Below are 26,095 nucleotides of genomic sequence, written 5' to 3' on the forward strand. Positions count from 1 at the left end.
TTCAGTCGTAACAACGTGAGTGAGGAAATTCGAGTAGTTTTGACCCAGAAAGCGAAATTTGAATATCAGACACTTAGGTGCAACATTATGCCAAAATTTAATGTTTTCCGTCCCGTTTTTGCTCATTTCTCGGAGGCAAAATGAGCAAGAACGCTCATTTATAAATCATTCTAGGCAGAAATAAATGGCCTTTTTAGAAAGTGAACCATGGATGGGGGAATGTTGGCAGTTTTCTCAAAAAATGCTTGAATTCAAGAAGTTTTAGATTTCCTTGGTTCTTTTTTTGAGTTGCTAAATCCACTTGAACATGACGCTGCTTTTTTCGAAGTTTCTCAAGAACCATTCGAGCCACATAATTCGTTTTGGCATTGTTGGACAGATAATTGAAAAGTCGCTTGAGTCGTAACAACGTGAGTGAGGAAATTCGAGTAGTTTTGACACAGTAAGCGAAATTTGACCCGCATGAGCCCCCCCCTTGGATCCGCCCTTGAGTCTGTAACCAATCATCGATCTAAGAAAAACATTAATGTAGCAATTATATTTTCCCACTGTATTCCGCCTTTTAACTGGCCTTTTTAAAAAGTTCCACTTCAACATTTTATTACTCAACATTTAAACTGATGGCTAAAAATATGATTTAACAGCACAATCCGCATATATCCCTCTTGCATGTCAAAACATGACTATTTTTAACCAAATAACAATCATTAGAGGCTGTTTTTTACAGCTAACACTGTGAATGCGATCTGAACTAATTAAACCGAACTAACTAATAAACTTAAGCTCCCCAGCCAATAAACAACTTTTTAATGGCACTTTTAAGAATCTTATGACACTTTGAAAATCTTTAAAATGATTTTTACAACCGTTTGATAGAATGTTCGAATGAAACATGGCAAACATAAATTCATCGACGCGTTTATGTGGTTTTTGCTTTTTAGCCGCCATTAAATGATGGTAAAAATAGGTAAGATGGGACGTGCTTAAAATATTAATGGTTCCTAAACCGGCTGTTCTATAAATCCTAATTTATTTATTTAAACAAAAATCGGTTCCATCAAAATCATATATTTCCACTGTCATTTTATGATGATTTCTACGTTCGTTCTATTCAAAGGCCTTGTTGATTCGCTTATCTATAGATAGAGCATATTCAATTAGAAGTTGTCTGCCATCTTTGAAGTCTTGAGGCTTATTTTCCAAATGAATGTGTTCCTTAAGCTCGACATGTAATACGTACAAGAAAATGAAGTTATATAAAGGGCATAAAAGGGGACCGATATATCGGAGAAGTCTTTAAGTCGAGATGTTTAAGCGAAAGCCTGCTTTAGCAGTAATTTCGGAAGTGGGACGGGATTAAAAGTAAAGTGATTACTCGGATTTAATCACGATTTAATTCCGCTTGAAATATTCAGTCAATTTTGATTATTCATATTATTATTATCATCAGGCCAATGCTGAATAGCCAAAATCCAACTTAGTTTCTTGCCGGCAAACTTTAAAATCGAGCAATAAATAAGTAAGGGATTCGAGCTTTCCAAGCGACAATTCTTCTAAAACCCTTAAGACCTTGTCGAATGAGGCGTACAGGACAGTAAATCATTCGCAACGTCGTATCGGAAGAGATATATTGGCGTTGGATTGGGAAAAGAAAGGGGATCGAGCATACTTGAGTCTATAGACGATATTTTACGCATAATAAAGTTGGTTGGAGGATCGGGAAAAAACTTTGGAGTTATTATGCAACGGAAAATTATTTATTGTACTTATGTTTCATTTTTACAAGGTATTGTAAGTGATCAGGCTGAAAAAAACGTTTTGTTTTCCATTCGATGTTTTAACCACACACACAAGGGATAAATTTGATGAAATTTTGCGCAAAAAAACAAAAGACGATTTAAGACAATTACATCAGAATAATGGAATCGAAAACAGCGAAACAGGAGGCACTTTTGAATTATGCAGCAATTTGTACAGTGCGCAAAATTTTGATTAGTTTTATACAATTCGTGAGTGTATTATTTTTGTATTTTATTTCGACGTCTGAAAAAATGTATTAAAATCGTACAATATTTGCTTGCCAGCCAATAATGGCATAACGATATTTGGCCATTACATCTTCATGTCCGTGAACATAAATTAATCTCTTTAAAAAAGTTTTCCACATCGGTTTGTTTTCATCTACTACTTGATCATTTTCAAATTCTTTTGTGCATTATGTTTTCCAGTCAATTTTTTTCATTTTCTATTCATTCATTATCTGGTGTTTTCTCTGAACGCTGACATAATTTATTAATTTCTCAACAGTTTTCTTTTGCGTTTGATCAGTCTTAGCATGAGGTTTCAAATGTGTTGCTAGAAGATGTAGTTTTCTTCCTTGTAACAAAAAAGTTCTTTATTACTAACGACTAGTCAACATTCTGATAAATGTTAAACTGTTCTTATTTCAAGTTTTTCCTCATTATTCGCATACGCCGTTTCAATGCTTTGCAAGCTTTTTGGCGCCTTAGGCATTCCACTCTGATTCAATTTAATGAATGCTTATATTGCGTTTGACTGGACGGAATTATCTGGTCAAAGACACAGATAATTGATTTTCCAAAATAATTAAACATCCAGAGTCCAGTTTAGCAGTTGCATCCGCTCGTTTCAATAACGGCCGTCGTCTTTGAATGGGCATTGTCCACTTCTAACAATATTATTCCTAACTTCATTTCACATATACCGAAACTGACCAGTGGCCATTCTGTGCAAGTTATCTGAAGCCGAAGCTTTCGAATGGTTTTCTTTATCACTTGCAGGACAATGTAGCAGCGTGTCTGTTGCTTGCCGGAATTATTGTCTGTGTCAGTCAATGGTTTTCTGCATAAAGACCATTTCTGCTTTATGTGGAAATTTATAAATTGGCGTATAAGTATTCTAGAAGCTTATGTTTTCAACACTGGAGAATGCAGCGAATTCTTCTAGCTGCGACGACCAGTTGAAGATGAATAAATATTCTTTCAACGTACCCACTTGATAAACCAAAACGAGTAATTCGTCATTGTCGGTCAAATAAAATGTGGCTTATCTGGTTGCACGATCTCGGTCACACGTCCCCAGTGGACCGTTGCCTAAAAATAATATTATTTAAAAAAGTCGAGGCAATAATAAATTTTTCAAAATCTGTGTCCTGCCGTAATTGGAACATATTCTCGCATCTCACGTACCGGCCGGTATCATATTTTTGAAATATAAATTCTCAGTTCCGCGTATTCGTTTGGGAGATAGCTGATCCTTGATACGGAAGGCTTAACATTTTTTATAGTTTTGGGTATGTGTGTAATGAATTATTGCGCTTAGTTCATGGGTGGAAACTTAAATAACTAATTTTCGATGAAACTGACACAGGTGCGGTTTCTCAACATTTGCTGCCCGAAAATTTTGAAGCTAAGTGTGAAATTTCTCAATAATCATTTAACAGGAAGATGTAAAAACTTTGGTAGTTCGTCCATTACTAGAGTATTTGGGTCGAGCATCAAAAATCAACTCGAATTCTTAATAGGCAAAGTTCGTCCACTTTGTAATTTGGCAATGTTTATATTTATAAACTTGTCTGCATCAAAAATTCTCAATATTTTTGATGTCTAATTTTTTTCTCCGGCCCACTTAAGTTGCTAGGCCTCAAAACTTTCAAAGCGTCTCGTTGAGCTTAATTAGAAAGCGCCTATCCCTTAACAGACAAACGAAGAAACAAAATATCAACACTGAAACTGAGGTTCTATTGGCAGACCTCGGAGCGTAAAGATTAAAAATTGAGAAAAATGGAGCAGTTAGGCAAATTCCGAAGCGTATTGTCTCCATTTAATTTCTCCCCGGGGACGCATAAACTCTCCGATACATTTTTACGAACTTCTGAAATTTGCCGAAGTTCTGATGAAAAATTCGCCTTGTTTTTCTTTATTTTTCTTTTACAAGTTGAAAGTTTCATTAAATTTTATGGCCGTATCCCCGTGTAATCACGAGATAAATCTTGATTGCTTGATGGTACAATCATGTTTCTTAATTTTTGATAAAGTTTACAAATCAGCAGTTTGCAAAATTTTTGGAACTCTTTACAAGTGTATTCAACTTTGACTGACTGCATTAATTAGTAATTACAGAGGATTAATCAACATTTTATGTTCTGATTAGAGTTGCATTCTTGGTGCGCTCTCTCACAAGCATTCATATTCTTCAGGCTGGAATCATTTTTAGCTGAACCGAATGGACTTGGCAGTAGATCCATCTATTCTTCACCGAGTGGCATCGTTTCGAAACCAGTAAAAACAGCAATAGTCATAATAAAGCTAATGGTAGTAAGCATATACAGGTTGAGTGTTTTGCGGCATTCAAATCGTGCTCGTAAAAGAACGAGGCGAAACGCGTAGTGGATCAGCGATGAATAAAACAGAACGATTTTTGAGGTCTTGCTTGGGAAATTATTCAATACACCCGGATATGGCTGGAAGTTGACACAGTGACAGCGAAAAATGAAAATCTTTGCTAGTGTGCCCGAATGAAGACGCAGTGTTCGTAACGAATCGAAAAAGTGTTCCAATAAGCACATAAATGAGAACTGAAAGCGACACAATATCCGTAATAAATTTGATATCATTCCAGATTAATAATTCGAGCACCATAGTTTCGATTTTGGAAACAACCAAACGCACCTTTTTTATTAAAAGACATTTTCTCTTAAATTATTAGCTATTAACTAAATGCATTTTATGTCAGACGATTCTTATACATCTTTGCGGTGCTGAAACGTATTTTTCTAGGGTGTAAGTTTAATTTAATGTATATTTATTACGCAAAGTTTGGAACTCCTTCTTTTCTTCCCAGTGACGAAATAATGCTTAAAACACACATACTTTATCTTACTGATTATAATATTTGATCTAAACTGGATAAATTCTGATTCCTTCAAGTCATTTGGTTTCCGTTTTGAAGTGTTATCTAGTACCATTTGTGTTCTGTTAGCACTTGTTGCAGTAAAAATTCAATTAAATTTTCTACAAGGTGACAAATTAAAAAATGCAAAATTTCGAAAGGTTTGTCATACCAGATGGACAAAAAAGGTTTTTTGGTTCTCAACACCAAAAGTTTAATTACAATCCAAATCGCTCTAAACGGTTTTCAAGTTTGAGGCAATCTGTTCTATTTACAGCGAGGGCTCAAAAAATAACCTTTTTGCCTAGTAACGATTACTTTTCTGCTCTTGGTACGATTTTCGCGATTTTAAGCTCATGTTGAAGCTGAAAGTTTATAGACAAATTAGTACGAAAATTCGATATAAGTAGGTACAGATTTATGCCAAAAGCTATCCAAAACGGAAATGCCCCGAAATTTGCGATTCTGGAATATTTTCAACTAAGTGCTAACTTTACTTTCAAATATTTCGTTCAATCATGCAACTATCTACGTAATTTTTTTTACTCCAGTCAACTGCGATGTTTCAGCTTCAAGATGCACTAATGTTAATTTAACTGCTAATGGGTTCATAAGAAAAAAGATATAGCTGCAATAAGAAAACGTTTTTTTTAGACCATTCTGTAAATAAACGAGATGTGCGGAAAATTCAAAAACCATTTCGAGATATGAGGTCTATCGTAGTCCTTGTAGTGTTGAAGTTTTTTTTGTCTTACTGAAAGCTTGTGGAATTTTCACTAATTATGCAATTTTTTATTTGCCACCCTGTAGAAACTTTATCTGATGCTATATTTTTTTTGCAAAAGCACGCACTAACGGAAAAAATGCATTAAATAGTGCTTGAAACAGGAATACATTTGCTAGCAGCAATGAGAGGTTAATCATTTCCAAATTAGTGGAAAGTTGTCTGTGTAACGTTGTTGAGCAGTTTATTTTACTATTCAGCCCCTTTCCGATTTTGAGTAAAGTCCTGCTAATGCAAATTCTTAAAGTTCCTGGAATATAATGAAGTGCTCTTCTAATAACTACCCAAAACGTCGAGAAAAATTGAGTGCTTTTCTCCAAATTTTGGATTCTGCATTTACAACACATCGAATTGTACCTACTTTTGTTGGGGAAAGCGTTTTTAAGTCCTCATCTCTAGAAGTTTTAATGTATATTTTTTGGTTTTAGCGCTTCATAGCCGACTGAATTGATCATATATTTTTCTGAGTACTTTTGCTGTTTGAGTGTGACCAATTTAAAGTTAGAAAGAAAGTGTTTCTCATTGGATATAGCTAAAGTTGAGAAGACCTTCTGAGTGTCCTTTAACATCTTGTCCACGTGGAAATGGACCCTTTTGAGGCTACTTCTGGAAAGCCTTTTCGATAATTAATCGTTTCTGGACTTGTTGCGCTCAGCCATACTTTCATTATAGTAAAAAAATCAATTAAAGGCCCAGTTCCAAAAAGTGAAAAGCCTAGTCAACTAGATAAGTTACATATGGAGCTATCGTTGGTTTTAAAACCAAATTTTCTTCATTGACGAATGTTCTGGACCAATTTAAACCAGTGTTTTGATCAGATTATTGCGGTGTACGCTACTGGTTCGAACGTTAGCACACGTAGGAAAAGTAAGACAATTTAAATGCCGAATGTATATATAATATTGAAAGGAAAAATACGGCGTAAGTGACACAAAGGCAGAAACGTTTAGAGGATGAGACAACGGGGGTAAATATTTAAAATGACGGGGGGGATGAAAAATTGACAGGCGAGCGTCTATGCCTCCGTATGTGCTACTTATGAAAATGATATGTGATCACGTTTGGCAATAACACTCGAAAAAAAATCTATTAAGAATTCACGGATTCGGCTCGAGAAGCTGTGGGGCTTTCTGTTTGATTATTAACATCGCCTATTATTGCACCAAAAAAAGCGTTACTTGAGATCAACTGAAAAACGCAAAGAAGCACGTAATGAGTACGAGGTATTAAAAAAAATCTGTTGGATTCCCCAGCTACTGCTAAGCTATTTTCAGAGAAAAAGGAGTAAACATTCAGTTGGTTCTCGACTTTAAGCACGCATCTTCGTGTAATCAATTAAGATTTCCCGATAAGACAATGGGTCGTGTCGACATCTTATTTAGTTGTTCGAATCTGCTTCCGTGAAACAAGGGTATAAACGGTTTAGGTAGAAAAGTCGTAAAAGGGCGATACTGGAATGTCAGGAGAGATGTTTGACGGTTTATGACTGAGCTTTATCTAAGTGAAAAATCATAAGTTTTTCAGAAGCACGTGATAGGTTTATTTTATTTCTGATTTAATTTTTCCGTTGCTCATTGGAGGGTAGTTAACGATTGACAATTGGTTTGGCAAATTAACCAGATAAACTTTCTTTTCTTCGTCTTTTATGAGCTTTAAGCTCGATGAGCATTGGTCCACTCTGTCAACATCTTATTTACTATAATCCTTTCTATTTCGACTCAACGACCGTAAAAATGTGAATTCGTGCTGATACTATCGGCAGCATGCACATTTCATATTGTGCATGATCCTTCAATAAAGATATGATTTTTTATTATTATTTGCGGAAACTGGACTTTTACGCCCACTAAATTGTCTAAGCGAACATAGGTAGGTCTTTTCAGAATGATTTTGTGTGGGCGATATATCCTTCAATCTTAACCATTTTCGGCAAGTTTAATGGCAACTGGACAACGAAACAAAGCAACTGTTCATATTAGTCGATTCACATGATGCTATTGGCAATTGTAAGCAGGTTTTAACCGAAATTTGGGTCAGAAAAACGGAAAACATCCCAAGTCCAACCAACCACAAAGTTAAATTCGATAAAATATTTTCTTGTGCGAAATAAGTCGAGCGTACAAAGACGATTAAATTTCTTGTCGAAAACCAATACATTAGGAAATGCTGAAACAAAGAAAACTCGTCTCAATGTTGCGAAATGGGAATAAGTCGGTAAAATAATACCTTTTGTCTTGGAAATGCATTCGCTCAAATTAATGCTCCAATAGATTTAACAAGAACAATAATTACAGTACGCGAGGTATTCGGTTCGGTTTCCTATTCGGATTTACGAAATATGTCTTTTAAATTCTCAGTCTGATGTCGGGCTTGTGTTGATAGTTTACAATAAAAATTAATTAGAAATGTTTTAAAAAACCACTAGAAATAAAAAAAAAATGTTATATTTTTTTGTAGGTTAAGGAGCAAGCAAAAATTCAATTGAAGAAAATATAGAAGAAATAAAATTCAGGTGTATAATTTTACTATATGCTTGGATAAAATGATAAAAGAAAATAGTAGTAGAAAAGAGTATTTTTTTGCAGAAATTTCTAAAGTTGATAAATAAATTGTAAATTGTGCTTTGATTTTTCGGGTTTCGTTCATCTGAACATTTTGATTGGAAATGCTCACTACTTTTATAGTCCATGATTTAGTAGTTTTGGCGGCATTGAAAAATATAGTTAAGTAGAAAAAGATAATACAGAAAACCAAAACAATTAAAATTACAAGAGAAACATGAGTCTACTTTTTTATCTACCGCCAAGGAAATATTTCACTCACTGTAGTATATTAATCCAGTGCGTTTAACTGCATTTTTTTATTTATTCATTTTATTCTTAGTTTTCGTTTATTATTAGGTTGCTTATAATTGTTAAGTTAATATTTTAACTGAATACAAATTGATGCAAACATGTCTTTCAAAATAATTAAGGTAAATCACGCGTTTTTGCTCTCATTCTTATCTTCATGTTTTTATAATAACTTAAAAATGCATTTTTGTTCTTTCAAATATGTTGCTTTTCCAGTTTGCTGTTGGATTTAGGGAAATTGCACAGTTTTAATCCGAAAATCTTAACACTGCTGCGTATATAAATTCGTGTAGAACTGGAATTATTTCGTGCACAATTTGTGTGTGTGCCTAATAAATAAGAAGACCCTTCGGGGGCGCAAATTAGTCTGGACAAGTATATGGGCCGAAACATCCGGACTTTTCCCGAAATAGGAAACATCTCAATTTGGAGTGGACGAGGCCCCACTTTTCGAAAGCTCCCGAGCGGAATGTCTGATAGTTTAATTGCGCTTATTGATTAAAGGCTGCTTTTTGCAGGCAACAACTGACTAACTGGCCACTTATTGCAGAAAGTTGAACGATTGCTGGCCGGGCCAATTCCGTTTCGCCTCAAACGAAATGAAAACAACAAACCGTTCTTATCGTGCAAACTTCCCGGATGCTTTCCCTCTTTAAACATGTTGATTAATATTCCAGTTCTATCTTCCCATTGAAACCGAAAATAATCACTCAAAAACAAACCGATTCGGGATCCTTCGAACAAAAACGCAAAGAGAGTCGTGGAGTATCATTTTATCCGAAAGGGCCTTTCGCTCTAAAACAACTGAAAGTGACAGATAAACAAATGAGGACTGATATCTGGCTGCATTCGAGCTGCCATTTGAGATATTGCCTCTCTGCTTCCAAGGCACACTTTTCAATAAGGTCTAATGGAAAATGGAAAATGACACCGCCGTTATGCCAAACTCCTTTGTTTCCACGCCACTATGCACCTTTAATATTTTCTCTAATGGAAACCGTCTATAGGCAATACCTTGACTAATAGTGATTTACTACATTGCATTTTTCTTTCATTGCTTTCCTGTATTTGGTCAAAATGATTTAGTCGTATTGAATTTGTTTTCAATGTTGGATTTTCAAATTTCAAATATGTGTTTCTGTTAAAAAAATCGGCTTAGAAATCACAAAACTGGTCACTTTTTGGGTTTTACGTCGTCGTGGCAAAAATTTCTTTTGTTGCAGATTGAGTGACTCAGTGAGTTAAGTGTAAGCTTTTAAGAAAAACACTTCTGAGGATGCAAACCACTCGTGGTTAATTTCGCTAAGAAAAGTTGTTTTTATTTCGGCTCAAACGACCAGAAAGCACCCCAAAGGTTGCAAAATGCAAAACTTTTCGTTTATTTATGTTTTAACTAGCAACTGTTTACAATCCTGTTGCAAAATTCATTGCACACTACAAACCAATTGAAATCGTGCTTTTGAACATTTTCAAAACTTTTTATTTCATATTCTTGTAGGCAAGGGCGGATCCACAGGGATGGTCATGGGAGTCACGACCCCMATTGTACTGGGTTTATATTGACTAACAATGATTTTGCTAATTTCATAGACAACAAAAGACTAAATTTCTACTACCTGACGCCTTGATGAGCGTTCGTGCATATTTTGCGCCCGGGAAATGAGCAAAAACGGGACGGAAAACATGAAATTTTGGCATACTCTTGCAGATAAGTGTCTGATATTCAAATATCGCTTTCTGGGTCAAAGCTGTTCGAATTTCATCACTCATTTTGTCATAACTCAATCTAAATTTCAATTATTTATCCAATAATGCCAAAACGACTTCTGTGACTTAAATGGGGCTTGAGAAGCTTCGAAAAAAGCAACGTCATGTTTGAGCCGATTTCGCAACTTAAAAAAAATTGCGCAAAACTRAAACTTCTTGAAATCAAGTATTTTTTGACAAAACTGCCAACATTTCCTTATCGAGGGTGCACTTTCTGAAAAGGGCATCAATTTTTCTCTGGAATAATGTAAAAATTAGCGTTYTTTCTCATTTTGTGTCCGAGAAATGAGCAAAAACGSGACGGAAAAAATGAAATTTTGACACGGTCTTGCACCTAAATGTCGAATATTCAAATTTCATTTTCTGGGCCAAAATTACTCGAATTTCTCCACTCATGTTGTTATGACTGAATCGAATTTTCAATTTCCTATCCAACGATGCCGGCCATCTTAAACCCAAAGAGAACAAACATCTGGGGTGGATTGCAGACTCGATCTCGATTTGAATTTGAAATTTGATGCGTTGGAACATTGGAATAATAGTGGATTAATAATTTAAATATTACACTTTTAACACTTTTCTGGCATCTATTTTTTGGGGACGTCTAAAGCGAATACTGGCTGGTTTAAAACATAAAATACGTCACGTTAGCAGGCASTAAAACRGCAAAGAACATAAATACAGAACCTTTTTATTTTAGCTTATCCAAGTGTTTTGATTATTTCGACAGCCTTCACCAAATATAAAATTGCACTGGCATTTTTTAGTCGCAAGGCCGTAAATAATGTCTGCGCTTCCAAAGAGATGAAGATTTTGAAGCCGAAAAATTAGATGGTTTATAGCGCTTTCTTGGGACTAAATAGTTTTGGGACACCCTACATTTAATTGTAAAACTGAAAGTTTTAAAATGCACGAGAGTATTTATTTGCTGCTAATTTAGAGATCGATTTCGAAAAAAACCTATAAAACAGAGCCGAGTGTTGCACATAAATAAAACAAAAATATATATTTTGCGCGCCCTGATTGATCATTAAACTTTTCGGTAAATAAAATCGATTATATTGGATATATTTTCACGATGACCAATGTATAAACACAGTGAAACACGACTGGGTTTTCCTCAACCGAAGCTACAGGGAAACGTCTGTGTTTATGTTACACATCGTTTACCGGATTGATTCCGTATTAAACCGTCACTTAAGATTAAATTTTGGGTCGCGTTAAAGCACTAGATATTGAATTTAATTATTCCTTATTACTTCGTTTTGCTCTTTAAAACTGTACGCAATATTTTTGGAAGTATAATAGGCCTAGTTTGGACAATTTCTGAGTCAATTACTAAAATCGCCCTGAGGGTCTTAAATTATAGTTACCCTAAAACTTACTAAACCTTAAACTTTTCATCGGAAAAAAGTGAGACCATCAACCAGCGCTAAGATAAACCTTTTAGAGCGCTGTAAACCGAACTAACTGCAAAACTGGTCAGTTTTGACTCTTTTGAGCGGTGTTTAAACAATTCCGATTTTCAATTGCCTTTTTCTGCTCTGATATCTTTGGAAACACCCTGTGAAACACCATTGAGATGCTTCCTGGGTCAACAACTATAATTGATCTAAAAAAAGTTGGTCGAAAAATTTAAAAGAAATTCGAGAACAAAATCCTAACAAAACTGCCACAAAATAAGCTTTGAAAATAGCATTGAAAAAGAGTTAAATGCGAGCGACTTTTGGTACCAATTTCACATATTTTACGAGTTTCTGGTCGTAAAAATGGTTGTCTGTCGAAAACAATCGTGTACTACCCGAAACTTTCCTTCTATTAACCCGGGCGATTAGACCCCCGTCCATACTGTTTTATACCGATTTTCGGAATTTCCTATTGGGACTTGCCAGATATATAGAAAGCCAAATAGGAAATAGGATCAAGCTATTACAGGGTCCGAACGGTCATTCCGAGCGGTCATTACCATGGACATTTACTAAAGCGCCGAGAAAATGAATGTTTGTATATCGAACTAATGTGTAGATGAGATCTTTTGGATCTATTTGAATTAGCGTTGTTTTAATCAATCGGGCATGTCAATCATATCAATCAATCATATATGTGTTCGATTTCTAAACGGTTTAAAATGGACAAAATACAGGGTGATTCAAAATTGTAAATATATAAAAATTATAAAATTAGTAGAAAAATAGTTCTTGTCAAAATCTGTGATGATTATCTACAGGAAACGAGAGCCGAAGGCCGACAACAATGTTTTAACCATAGATAAACACAGTAAGTAACAATAAAATGGGTTAGGGTAACAGGTAAATTCAACGAATGTCAGCAATGCCTACAGTAAAAGGTTGTGACTCAATGATGTATTTGCAATTAAACCCACAGTAAGTGAAGAAGCAGAAAGTCAGTAAAATAAGAACCGTTTTGGTGTTGGTGATCAAGCGAAATTCTTACATATAAACACTAATAGGGTTACTAATTCAGTCATTTCTGATCGAAATCAATTTTAATTCAATTCAATTTTTTATTCGGCATCTGGTTTGTTCATTTTCGAATTGTTAATCCTGTTTCGTTAATTAGACGAGGACTCTGGTCATTTCTCCGTCACTGTAATCGAATGTCCACCGTTATTTCCTTATCCCCACAGCCTCCCTCAACGATCGGCCTCAATTGTTTCTCAACTAACGAGTGACCGGCAATTGTTTGCCTAGCTGCCAAATTTCCCTCAACCTAATAAAGGCCTGCGGTGTGTTGCCAATTTGGCCGATCACTGATGGCCTTCGGTTTTCGTAAATGACCCAAAAATAAATAGACAAGGGTGAATTGGTCGTCGAACAATGCTGGGGAAAAGCTGTACAAAATAGCAGCTAATGTTCGGGTTAATGTTCGCAAACAAAGTGGTACGGAAAATTAAATAAGACACAAAAGAAAAACCATTGAGAATTGTCATAATTCATAAAACATGTCATTGCTTTGATTGCAAAATTTATTTCTCAAACAAAATGCTCCAATTTCACAATTATTTTGACATTTTTAGTCATCAGTGACATTCTTGGAAATAATGAAAACTGATGTTGTTAAGTTAGGTTATGAAGCAACTTTGTGAATAACCACTTTCATTCATACGAGCGGGTTGATGTTGAAAAAGTAAAACTTTACACCAGCTGTTTGAAGATAGTTTGATTGATTCATCAGGCAGATCCAGATTATCTTCTCTCCTTAATCGGGCCTAAAATCTGCTTCTTAAAATGCTGATGAAAAACCATACTTTTGAAGGTGGCAGCCAGTCCTCCTTTATGCCACTGTAGAATCTCCAACTTTCATAGCACTTCTATAAAACATCACATATGACAAAGCGCAAAAGTTATTCATTCAATTGAACTATTCGATGGTGGCTTTAAAATACTATAAAAACGACAAATTTGTACTCAAAATTAATTCGGATTTATGTTAAGAATGGCAAAATTTGCATTCCTCGTAAAACGGACGAAACCCTAAAGCCAATTTAAAAACCACATTGAAAACATGGACCACCCACTAAAACCGCAATTTAATTATTATTCGAATAATTGGATGATCGAAGATCGTTAAGGATCCGTACTAAAGGATTGTTATTCATGTTCGAACGATTTTAATGCGTCGTTTTCGCAGCATGCATCCTTTTACTAAGTATTTTAATGCGCTTTTTATATTTCGGTTTTATGGCGGCTTTTATTATTTCATACCGCAATATTTGCGTCGTTTAGTCAAAATGTTATCATCGAAATATATTAAATTTTCAGCAATAGAAACCGTTTGCGAGGGGGTTAAACAATATGAATCCGAAACGAAATTTATAAAAGCTTTATATTCCAGCCTCAGTTTCATAGAATAGTGTTCCTTATAATTTAATTGCACGTTTAACATCCTGGTAACTAAATTATGTACAATTTGCCAATCTTTACCAATAAAGCGAGTTAAGCTAGTTTTTCTCTTCAAAGCTCCCCCGAAGTTAGGAGTTGCACTTTATGTATTTTTTATCATTTTTTTGTCATCATTTTGCTTCCAAGTTTAGAAGAAATATTGTTTTCTTGCGCCTCGGGACTTGCAGACTGTAGTTTGAAAATTCTTAGAAAACGTCAAATGGAAATGGAAAAAATACATAGAATAGAATGTAAAGTTTTTCCCGGGACTGCTGACAATGCTATGAAAAACTGTAATTAATTCAAATTAAAATCAATAAAAATGAAATCCCAACACTCTTAAACATCATCAAAACTTTTGTTGTGAAGTGAGATTATGGAGCAAATTTGTGGGCTAAAATTGTGCTCAGTTCTAACGAACTTTTTTTTATTTATTTGTTTATAGAAATTTTTGTTAAGACAAAAATTTCTTTAAACTATTGGAAATTGGAGTTCCTGAGTGATAGTCAATTTCCAATCAAAAATCAAAGTGATCGCAAATTTTTAGATCAGTTACGCTTATTTGACCGAAGAAAAGCCTTTCTTTGTTTAACGCCATAAATACTTCATCAACCTCCATACAACCAGTTGATGCCTACTGTTGACGCTAACAGATCATTGTGATCTGGTTATCGTATTATTTTACCGGCAACAATGGCGATTTCTTGAAAAAAGAATCTCATAAATTCTCATTATAATGTCAAAATTTATGGGCAGTGGCCATGGGGCCATATGGTTTTGATTTAGGAGATTAAAAAGGATATTTATTTGTGTGGTGTGTCTGGAACGGATGTGGGCCTACCTCAAAATTGTCGAATCGCTCATCACTAAACAATTTTTTCAAAGTCGATCCGAAACAGTTGTATTAGCATGAAGCCATTCGAAACAGTCGCGAAATACAGGCCAATCAGTCCTTAAAGAGTCCTTTTTCAATCAGCCCATAATTGTCCCCCTGTCGATGGCGGCTTGGAGACCGAAAAAATCCTCCAAAGACACTTAATTGTAAATTAGCGTATCTTGCGATCGCTGATTGCCTATACATTCATTGGACCTATAAATAACCATTGGCGTCCCTTTAATAAGCAAACGTAATGGAGGATCATGCACCTCTCAAAATAAATTTGAGCTTCTAGGTATTTTGGATATCTAACTCTAAGAGGCTTTGAAAATTATTCATCATTAAGCAGACATTTGCACCTATTGTTTCTGCGTTTATATGATAGTGATTCTAACAAAAAAATTGGCGAATTAAAAAAAGCTCCCAGATTGCTCGCCATTGATGTACATTGTATACTTCATTCGTTTCCCATTAAAATGATAAATGATGCGCCTCTGCTAGGCATCTTGTAAATAACATCGGCTAATCCGGTTCGAGCTGAGGACTCAAAGGGCCACTTATTCGTCCCTTTAATCTTATAATTTTCTTCCATAGATTATTTGCAATCAACTTCTTTTAAGCGCGACCCAGGGCGAATTATCTTGATTCGCGTATTTTTAATCATGTAGCTTTAACTCGAAGTTGACTGACTACTGAGAAATTGGATATGGAAAATAATGGATTAGGAATTAAGATGATGTTGGAGATCTGGAGGAATTAAGATGTTGGGGATCTTTCAACTGCTAGTTTTCAATTTATTAATGAGTTCAGTGCAAAGTGGGTTTTTGTCGTCTGGAAAAAAACGTAGCAAATGCGGATTTTCCGATTTAAAAATTGTGTTTTGTAATCGAATTTTCAAAGCAATGCCTAAAATGCTTATTTCGATGACACGAGCTTCAGCACAGAATTGCACAATTTATTACAAAATTGCCCAACTTTGCTTCGAAAACTCACTTCCCAACATCAGTTTTTATTGCTTGATAGAAGAGTTTGGAGTTCGAACCTTGGAGAGTTCGGATGCAATATTAAAGATTGATGTCAAGAGAAAGCCTTCTGTTGAAAATGTTGATGAAACGATATAGACTTAGCGAAACAAGAAATGGAGTTCCTCAGAAAGTTCCAGATTTAGGAACATCTGCATATACAGGGTGATCCACAACCTTATGGATACAGAGCAGGGGCGTGTAGAGGACCTCAAAAGAAGTCGAGTTTCCATTTAAGTCTTTTTTCCCGGGCCCATGGTTAATGAGTGTTAAAGTTTCAAAAAAATTTGGGTATTTTCTCATTAACTCCTACAGTTTATGAGATATTTTGCTCAAATTTTTAACGTTGGCTAAAGTTTCGACCGTTTACCGTAGGTAAGGCAACTAGTTGTGAAAATGTACAGGGTGTTCTTTTTTATAGAGGCATACCCCCTTTTACCCCCCCGAACTTTTTTGTGGTGCAACACTGAGTTCAACCGAACAAATTTTTGAATTTGTTGTTCAATTGAAGAATTTTCTAATCTCTTGCAATTTTTTCGTATCTGCCTTCGTTTTCGAGTTATTTGTACAAATGTAAGTCCATGTAGGGCGCCTGGGTGATATTCCATAAATTTCATTTTTTGCTTCCTTTTGTTCACATTTTTTGGTGAAAGTCTGTCAACATTTTTCTGTATTTTTATTTTGAGTAGCTTACAGCCGATAATCCTCAATTATTGTAAATTAAATTAAAGTAAGAAAAAAATTAACGTTAACTCGTCAGCCATCCGTATTTTAACTTCAACTTGCACTTGAAGCTTTCACAGAAAAATGTGAACAAAAGGACACAAAAAAAATGTATAAACTAATTGATAGAAAATCACCCAGAAACTTATATTTGTGCAAGTAACTCGAAAATGAAGACAGATACGAAAAAATTTCAAGAGATCAGAAAATTCTTAAATTCAACAACAAATGCAAAGGTGGATTCGGTCAAAGTCAGTAGCGCACCACAAAAGAGTTCGGGAAGGTGAAAGAGGGTATGCTTTTAGAAATAACTTTAGCATTAACCTTTTAGAACACCCTGTACATTTTTACAACCTGTGGCCTCACCTACGGGTAAAGGGCCTAAACATTAGCCTACGTTAAAAAATTTAGCAAAACTCTAGAAGTTAAAGAGAAAATACCAAAATTTTTTTGAAACTTTAACATCCTATATCTCGTTAACCATGGGCTTGAGAAAAAAAAACTTAAATGGAAACTCGACTTTTTTTGAGGTCATCTACATGCCGCTGCTCTGTGTCCATGAGGTTGTGGATCACCCTGTATATTTTAGCTGTAATGGTAAAATCTGGATAGTCCATCTTCAAAAGTCGAAAAAAAAATCCTTCTTCGTAAGCAAAATAGCACCAGTTTTAAATCTCTGTATATTAATAGATTGGCATAAACGTTAAAAAAACCTTGAAAGCATTTAATTAGAAAGATCGAAAAACTTACAACGAAGAGTAGAACTTAAGAAGATTAAGAAACCAACTTCGTGCAATCTTTAAATTTTGGAACCCCCTTTGGTTCTAAAGAAGCAGCAAACGTTAAGTATTCATTATGGTCGAAAACTCTGCTTCAGCTGAACCATCAAATTGTTCCACCCGCTATTGATATTTGGGTTTTTTCCAAATTGGGCAATCAAAAAAACAAGGTAAAAACAATTCAGGCCGATGTGCCTGAATCGGATAGAATGTGGGTTGGTTTGGAAAGTAATAAACTAAATCATTATACGGTCCGATTGAGGGACTTGGTGTGCAGGGCCGGGCTCGAAGACAGACTAAAAAATGCCCCGTCGACGGGGGGTAGTGCCTCCCAAGTCGAACGGTAGCCCCGTACAATGGGCCCCATTAGTCGACGTCAGCGTAAGTAATGTAATATTGTCTCGCGAAGGGGCCCCAACATTTGTCACTAATGGCCGGTATTTATCGCGATTTATTAATACACACTGCATTAAATGATGTTTTTCTTTTATTTTTGTATACGAACAATCGTCATGTTTGATTTTATTAAAACTGCTCGCAGAGGCGCCTCCACAAGCTCCCTTTTACTCTAGACTTTTATACGGTCAGTTAACACGACAGATGTTATTTTTATTAATTTATTGCTATTTTCCGATGTAGTTTGTCCAAATGTATTTTAATGGGTTTTATACGCATACTGTCAAGCTCTGGTTACCAGCATTTTATTGCCCACGCCACTGCTTGGATTTTACGAAGATTTTTCTGATGTGGGGGTTGTGCTTGGGTGGACATGGACACACGAGGATTTATTTCATATTAATGAGAATCCATCTATTGTGGACTATGAGCATTTATGCAGTTTATCAAACCGACATGGCCAGTTGTGTAGTTGTGCAGATCAGAAGATTTTTTTGAGATTCAAAGATTTATCTGTTAGCATCTTGTGCGAATGAATTCACTTTGTTTCCTGAAATTGTTGTCATTCATTCATTTTTATCCATCCAAAATTTACTCAATATAGCTTGATTAAGTAACTGATACGATAGATACTTTTTATAAACAGTTTTCTAGCGGATCTGTTCGTCTCTGGAAGCGTCCATTTGGGTCGCAAAGCAACGAACTATAAACCATTTTCCAACTAAATTCTTTCTGATCAAGCGCAATTTAACATTCGTTTAAATTTGAAGGCATTTCCACATTGAAACCGGAAAAATGTAGGCGGTTTAATACGCATTAAAAGCGTGTTATAGACAGTCCGTGCTGCTGGTTCAGTTATTTCCATTAAGCAAATTTAATTTTAATTATAACTTCCTTTCCAACTTGGATCTTTTACACGAATTAACGTTTTATTATGCGCGCTTACCGGATTCGACTGAAATATTTACCAATTCAATAATTTATGTGTTAGTCATCGTCCAAAAACTCGTTTATGATCTGAAACAACTGAACTGAATCATTCTATTATAACGGTTGTATTATTTAGAGTATATAGTTTTTTGCTGCAGCCGCAGAATCCGGCCTGTCCATAAGCATGCCAATAATAAAGGTTTATGACTAAAATAATTCAGCAGTAGATAGCCGAGATATTCAAATGAACTATTGTACGACCGAAAACAGATATGCACGATCCTCGTCTTCTATAAAATATTAATTTATTTATTACTTTATAAGAACAATACATCGATTTTATTAGATCGGTATCGAAATGCATACCATTTGCATCTTACATGGCAGCCAGCCGCAGAGGAATTATAATATTAATAAGCATACCCTCGGTCAATAAATACGACTTAACATATAAGAGTTTATTTTGACTACCTAATTTTTTACTTTTCTTGTTTCTTAAATCGCTAGGTTTGCTTAAGTTAAACATTTCTGTGCTTGCGTTTGTTTTTGTTATTAACAATTGGCAATTTAAGAAACTCCAATTTGAGGTCTTTTGATTTAAGGATTACTTTATTTTGAAATTTTTCATTGTTTCAAACACATTTGCGATGTTAATTGGTATCAGATTTCCTATAATACTGTCTGTTTGATCAATTTACACTATTTACCAAACTGGCATAAATGCTGGTCAGACACAAGCCGAACTGAAACTGTTTAAACCTGAAAGTGCTTATTAAGCAAGAAGCATTTTTGAAACTGGTAAGTTTTTCGGTATTTCGGGTCGTCGCGTAAAATAAGTTCTTCCGAACGTTTCCCAAGCGCGAGTTGTTTGCATCTTCAGAAGCTGTTTTGTTCGTTTGGTTAAAAGCGCGCAAAAATCAGCAGTTTTATTTACTGCTGATGCCTAATTAGCATTTTATTGATCGGCAAGTTTTTGCAGTTTTTAGAGCTCACCGGTTTCAAATGATGATGAGCTATTTTGACAAGCGAAACCGGTTTTTAATATTTTTTTTACACTTTTACTCCTGCTGTTTCTGTTTGATCCTTCGGACAGTCATTCAATGAACCATCGGCTTTTTCTGAACAGTTCAAGTTCAGTAAAAAGTTCCATTATCTGTGCATTACACCAACTAAAACTCTTCTATTTTCTGCATTCGTGGCCTAACTGCTTAAAAAATTGTTCAAACTTGAGGCTGACGATTGAAAGGAGAAACTGGCAAAATGAAATATATAAAAACATTTTATGTAATTTTGTTTGCTTACTCTTCCTCTACATTTCGGAAGTTTTTCGTTCAGTAAAATATTCACAGATTAAAACAAATTAATAAATTTGTTGCAATTTTTCAGATTTTTTTTGGAGAAACATAATCATTTAACTAACGCGTCACACCCATACTAAGCAAATGTTGTCTAATTGGAAAAGAAAAGTCATCTAGAGTAATTTTTATTTAAACAAAATTATCGATTACTTATTAGTTAAAGGAGTATTTACGTTTGTCCATAGGTTGCTCTCGTATAGCTTTAATAATTTTCAAAACACAAAAGAACGGCCGTCTGCACACATCAATAATATTGCTATCTTCAGTTTCGATTTCAAAGGAACTTATATTCAAATCAGGTCGGTTCAATACAATACGAGAAATAAAAACGGAACTATAAATGTCCTCAGCCCTTTTGAAATGTCTTCAAAAACAATTTTCTATAGATTGTATAGAGTGGTTTACGTTTCGGGTTCATCCGAATTAGACCTGAATTGTCGTAATTATTTAAGCTCAGTCATTTTCAACTAAGTTTTTAGATTTCCGAGACCATTGCTTAGTGCGGGAATTATTTTCTGGCCTGTTTATTGCAGTTTTTTGTGTTTCTTTTAAGTGTTGAAAGTTTCCAGTTTCAAGTTGTAATTCAACATCTCGAGGAACTGTACACAATTTTTTGCAACGAAACCTTCTGTGTTGAGAAGGTTCACTAATTTTAGTGTGACGAAAGTGGTTTAAAGGCTAAACTGGCAAATATCTGGTCGGATTCGTACGCGTCCTGACTGGTTGTTTTGTATTTATTGTCCCACCTGCGCATTAAATCAATAGGATTCATATTCAAATGAAAACTTTTCTATAGAAATCTTTGATCCCGAATCATTTGAATGCGCCGAGATAAGTTTTATATTAAAATAAAACGGGGTATAGATTTAAAGATAGGGATTAGTTCGAAAAACTTCCCGATGAATGACTTGAAATGGCTTCCTTTCTTGTTTTGTTTCGACGTTTTGTCGCTTGTCCCATTGTCTTCACATTGGTCCGATGGGGCCCGTTCACTCAACGCCAATTTAATAAAGTGGTTCATTTCACTATTATTATCGTATGCTCATAATTTCTCGGTTGGCGCACTTAACTACTCACCAAAAACCGTTTAAAATCATCACGGGGCAATTAGTTCACGTGATTGTAATTTTGCTGAAAAGTCGCAGGCCGGTAAATGGCCCGGAACGCTAGTCCAATCCTGTAAATAAGCGTGATAACCTTCAGAGTGATAATATCTGGAGAATAACTAATAGGCCAACTCACCAGATACAACCCGTTATGGCAGCATGTCACGCTAAAAGATAAACCTCCTCACAACCAGAGGTGGCACTAAACGCCAGCTAAAGAGGGTCAAATTAAAGTTTTAATTGCAATCATTTAACGTATTAGCATGCAGTTTTTAGGGCACACGTTGTACATTTTTGCAAATTTCAATTGTTCAAGTTGAGATTTTCTGGAAAGAAACAAGAAGCAAACTTTGGAAACTTGAAACTAAAAATTTGGGTCTTGTGGCCAGGGACACGGACCGGAACCGAAATGGACCCAAAACCGGAACGGAATCTATATTTGATATTAACACACTGTTAGGTTTGTGAAATATTTTATTTCGGTTTTTTCGGTTCTGCTTGTAACGTTTGAATTTTAGGGGAACAATTATTTGTGAGGACCAACCGACTTTTCAATCGAAAATAACAAACACCATACGTGTATACACTATTTTTAAAATTCTTTTAAGTTATTTTAGTTTTTCGATCACTAACAAAGAAACATTTCAAACCATGAACCAGGAAGAACAATGTTTAAAAGGAAATAAGAGTGAAAGAAGACGAATTGACGAAGTTGTGGACCTGAGTGAATACGGAAAGAAGAGAAAAGCGCTTAAGTCAGAAAATTCATTGACAAATCACTTTTCACAAATACAACGATTACATTAATTTTTGTATGGTAGTCTTTATTGCAATGTTGTTCCATTTAATGTTACCTGAATTTCAATCCTTGTGCTATACAACCAGCCGAAGCACTGTATGAAGCCGTGGATCGTTTGCGCATCTTTTATCTTGTATAATAATAACAAGCAAGGAAAAAGATAGTAAGATTCCTAATTAGAGTATTTTTGTCCTCGTTCGTTGTTATATATAGACTCTGAAACCGAAATGAACCGAAAAAAAATCGGAACCGGAACGGAACCGAATTTGAAATTATTTTCTAAACCGGAACCGTAACGGAATAGAAACTTTAAATTTTGCCTTGAACCGGAACCGGAACGGAACAGTTATTTCGTTTTGGTCCGGGTACTTGCTTGTGGCTTCAAATCTACATAACTTTTTTTGAAAATTTAGTTTCCATAAAAAATGTAGAGTTTTGGTGTATTGATGATTATAAGTATGTAAGTATGGCTCAAAGGTGCCACTTTTCTTCAACTTTAAAGCGTTTCAAGAATTCAAGAAGTTCCTGAAAAGATAACACTTTTGCTGTCTTTCATTAAATTCCTTGGAGGAATTGTTTTCGTTAGTCAATTGAACTGCATATAAATCGAGGTTCTAAACATATAGAAAACTTGACGCATTTTAATCATATATAAACCATAAAGCACCAAAAATTAAATGCTCCATTAAATTAACAGAACGGAACAACCAAATTGTATTTTTTCATAAGTATACGAATTAAGGCAAATTTAGACAATTTCAAACGTTGGTATATAGAAAACCTTGTCATGCAACTGGGTTTTCGAGTTTTAACTCAAATAACCTGATCCTTTCTTGCCATGATCATTGTAAAAACAATTTGTGTTACAAACTACTACTTACAAAACAAACAAACAAAACAGCATTGTAAAAACTTTAGACGACAGAGTAAAAGCAATTTGTGATGAATATAATTTTGCAACAGAAAACCAATTCAAAAAAGAAGTTTTCAATATCAATAATTATTCAAATTCCTTTACTAAGAAATATATTGTAAAATTCAAAATCCTAAATTAAAACATTCAAAATGAACCTATTGAAAACCGCTTTTGACTAACAATTTAAGCAAAGATGATGCAACCCAAATTATGAATTAATTGAATTTACCCTTTTTTAGGCAATGACATTTAAGCATGTCAAAAAAATGACGATTTGTAAAAAAATAAAAAAATCCAAACAATTTTTTATACATGTCATACAATCTATGATTATACCATTTTTTAGGCAGCTTTTGAGAATGTAAGCAGATTTGCTTCGAATCGTCAGAGCAACTCTACTAAAATTAAATTATTTTCTTTACTATTTAACAGCTCGTGATTATCCTTTAATCTGTATTTTATTTTATTCGAATATAGGAATTCGTTATTTATTGCGAAACAAGATCAACCCTTATCAATCTGTAATTGAAAAGGTAAGGAAATTCTGTCGTTAAATAGACAACATTTTTGAGGCAAAATATCCAAAACAAATATTTTGCTAAGTAAACTTCTTCTGGCCTCCAAGATCACCCGACTTAACGTCCTTTCATTATCATACTTAGTAACTGAGGCGCGTTCTTGTTCATATAGAACTGGTCATATTTTAGTGTTTCATTGGAAACTTCCGGTACTTTCTCTAGCCAATTCTTATGGCAGCTATTTAGTGATAGTAGAGAAATAGAACAGGAAACAATAAAAACCCGTTTTCCAGTCGAAAGCGATTCAGTTGGAAGCCTGCTTTTACTGGTGACGAAACTGATTAAACGAGTTTAATTTTGCCCAAAAAAACCAGTAAAACTATAACTCCTTTGTAGCTACTCCGGTTGTGTTTAAAACTCTTCGTGTGATAAACCTTTAACCCCCAAGAGTTGGAAGTATGTTATTACCGCCCTGTAAGCGTTTTCCTGTACGAATTGAAACTTGTGCATGGTAATCGCAGTAATAGGCAAGGTACAGGTGCGCTACTGTCTAGCAATGCTCTATGTTACCGAAAAGATAAGGCGAGAGATGATAAAGCATCGAGAAAAGTTGGTTTGATGGATGCGTGGCTTATCGCTCACGTGGAAGGGGTATCGAAGAAAATATGGGATTGTGATTGTGCAACAGAATGCATGAATTTACCTGGATATACAGCCTGACAAGTCAGATAGAGAGTTCCAAATTTCTGTGCTTTCACAGCAACTTATCTACAATGCTCTTGTAGATATAGTGAAATATGCCCAACATTTTTGCTGTCAATATAATATATTTGCGGCAAAAAGCATCTATGGGTTGGTCAAATAAGGATATTTGTCGTATCTGCTAACCACGTTATAGAAACAGAAGAATTGAATCGAAAAAAACCAAGCAGTGCTTGATTAATAACAAATTAATGTTACATTCCCAATTTCTTGATTTTTTTAGATTGGCGGACGTTTGTTTGCAAATGCGAAAACAGTGGGTTTTAGTGCTTTTATAGATTAAATCTTTTTCACTTTTCGACTGAAAGTTTCTATACTTGGAGCTTTTGTGCGTACCCAATAAATCATCATTGCAGCTTTTATTGAATTGAACCTTGCGCTTCATTCATTAAGCAAAACAATTGGAAAACTAGTTGTCAATTAAGTAGAATTAACTGAGGCGAATCGGAACTAATAGGTAAGAAATAAACCCTCGCCGAACCGTTTAACATCGTGTCTGAACCACAATAGTTCCGGTGTCAAACTTTCTATACATGTGCGGCGGATTCTCCACTAATTTCCACTTTCAACAGATATTCCATTGATCTGACAACAACATGCCTACCCAACTTATAAGTCCTTGCGATAGATATAGTCGGTTCAAATCGGGATTACATTTCGCTTGCCATTGCCAATAATTGAAAGATTTGTTGCAACTAGTCGCTAAACGTGCTTTTTTCCGGCTTCCATTAACAAGAGAATATCTGGGCTCTAATTATTGAAGGTCCAATATGATTTTTTTAAGAGGCGTATTAAAAATTTCAATGTCAGTAGTTTTGTGTCAATAATCAGCACAGTCCAATGAGTGTTTCATTTGGCTAGCAAATATTTTGAGGAAAACACCCTTAGTAGTTCTAGCTCTAAACTGACACCGACTCTATATCCCTATTAGCCTCAAATTGTTCGGAAGATCTGCTCGACCGATTAGATCCAGTGGGTGGAGACAATAGACCCGGATGATTCGAAACGTCGTGTCTTAATGGAAATTATCACAGATGACTATGGAACCTTTGAATGTCACCTTTGAATTTTCCGTAATACCGGAGATGGAAAATTAGGTTTATTGTAAGGCAATCAGTGGGAGATTTCGGTGCGATTGTGTCAGAAACAAGAGCGAATGTAAAATGCGAGATTATCGATTGTAGTGAGGAGAAAAGTTGTATCGAGGTCGAGTTTTGTAGACGGCCATTCGGCTGCTGCCTTGATTAACAATAATAACCGAAGGGCTCAATTTGTATGAGCCACCACTCAATTAGGGCTCAAATTACCGGGTATATGCCCCTTAGACACGAATACTTGTTGATTTTACATTACAGAAAATCATAGTTTAAGGATGAATATTCGGCGTCAGCTCTGTTATTACTGGTCCTCACTGCACAGCTTATCAATAGAGAATTTCCTCACACTTCCTGAGATGCTGCATTTCCTTTCAATACATCATGTGGGCTATCAATAATACAAGTGAGACATTTATTTTTCATCTTCAGACAGGTTGCTCGCAGCGACAGGCCGCTCTTCCACTAATATATATTTTCCCCAGTGGATTTTTTCTATTTTCGCGAGCTGCTCTATCGAAAGAGGGCAATAATTTTCGTCTGACGTGTCAAGACAATTCGAAGTGCCTCGTGACAATGACGAATTAACTCTTATGCTC

This window comes from Dendroctonus ponderosae, unplaced genomic scaffold, assembly GCF_020466585.1.
Source record: "Dendroctonus ponderosae isolate FM_Combo_2020 unplaced genomic scaffold, Dpon_F_20191213v2 Dpon_F_20191213_4, whole genome shotgun sequence".
Lineage (NCBI taxonomy): Eukaryota > Metazoa > Arthropoda > Insecta > Coleoptera > Curculionidae > Dendroctonus > Dendroctonus ponderosae.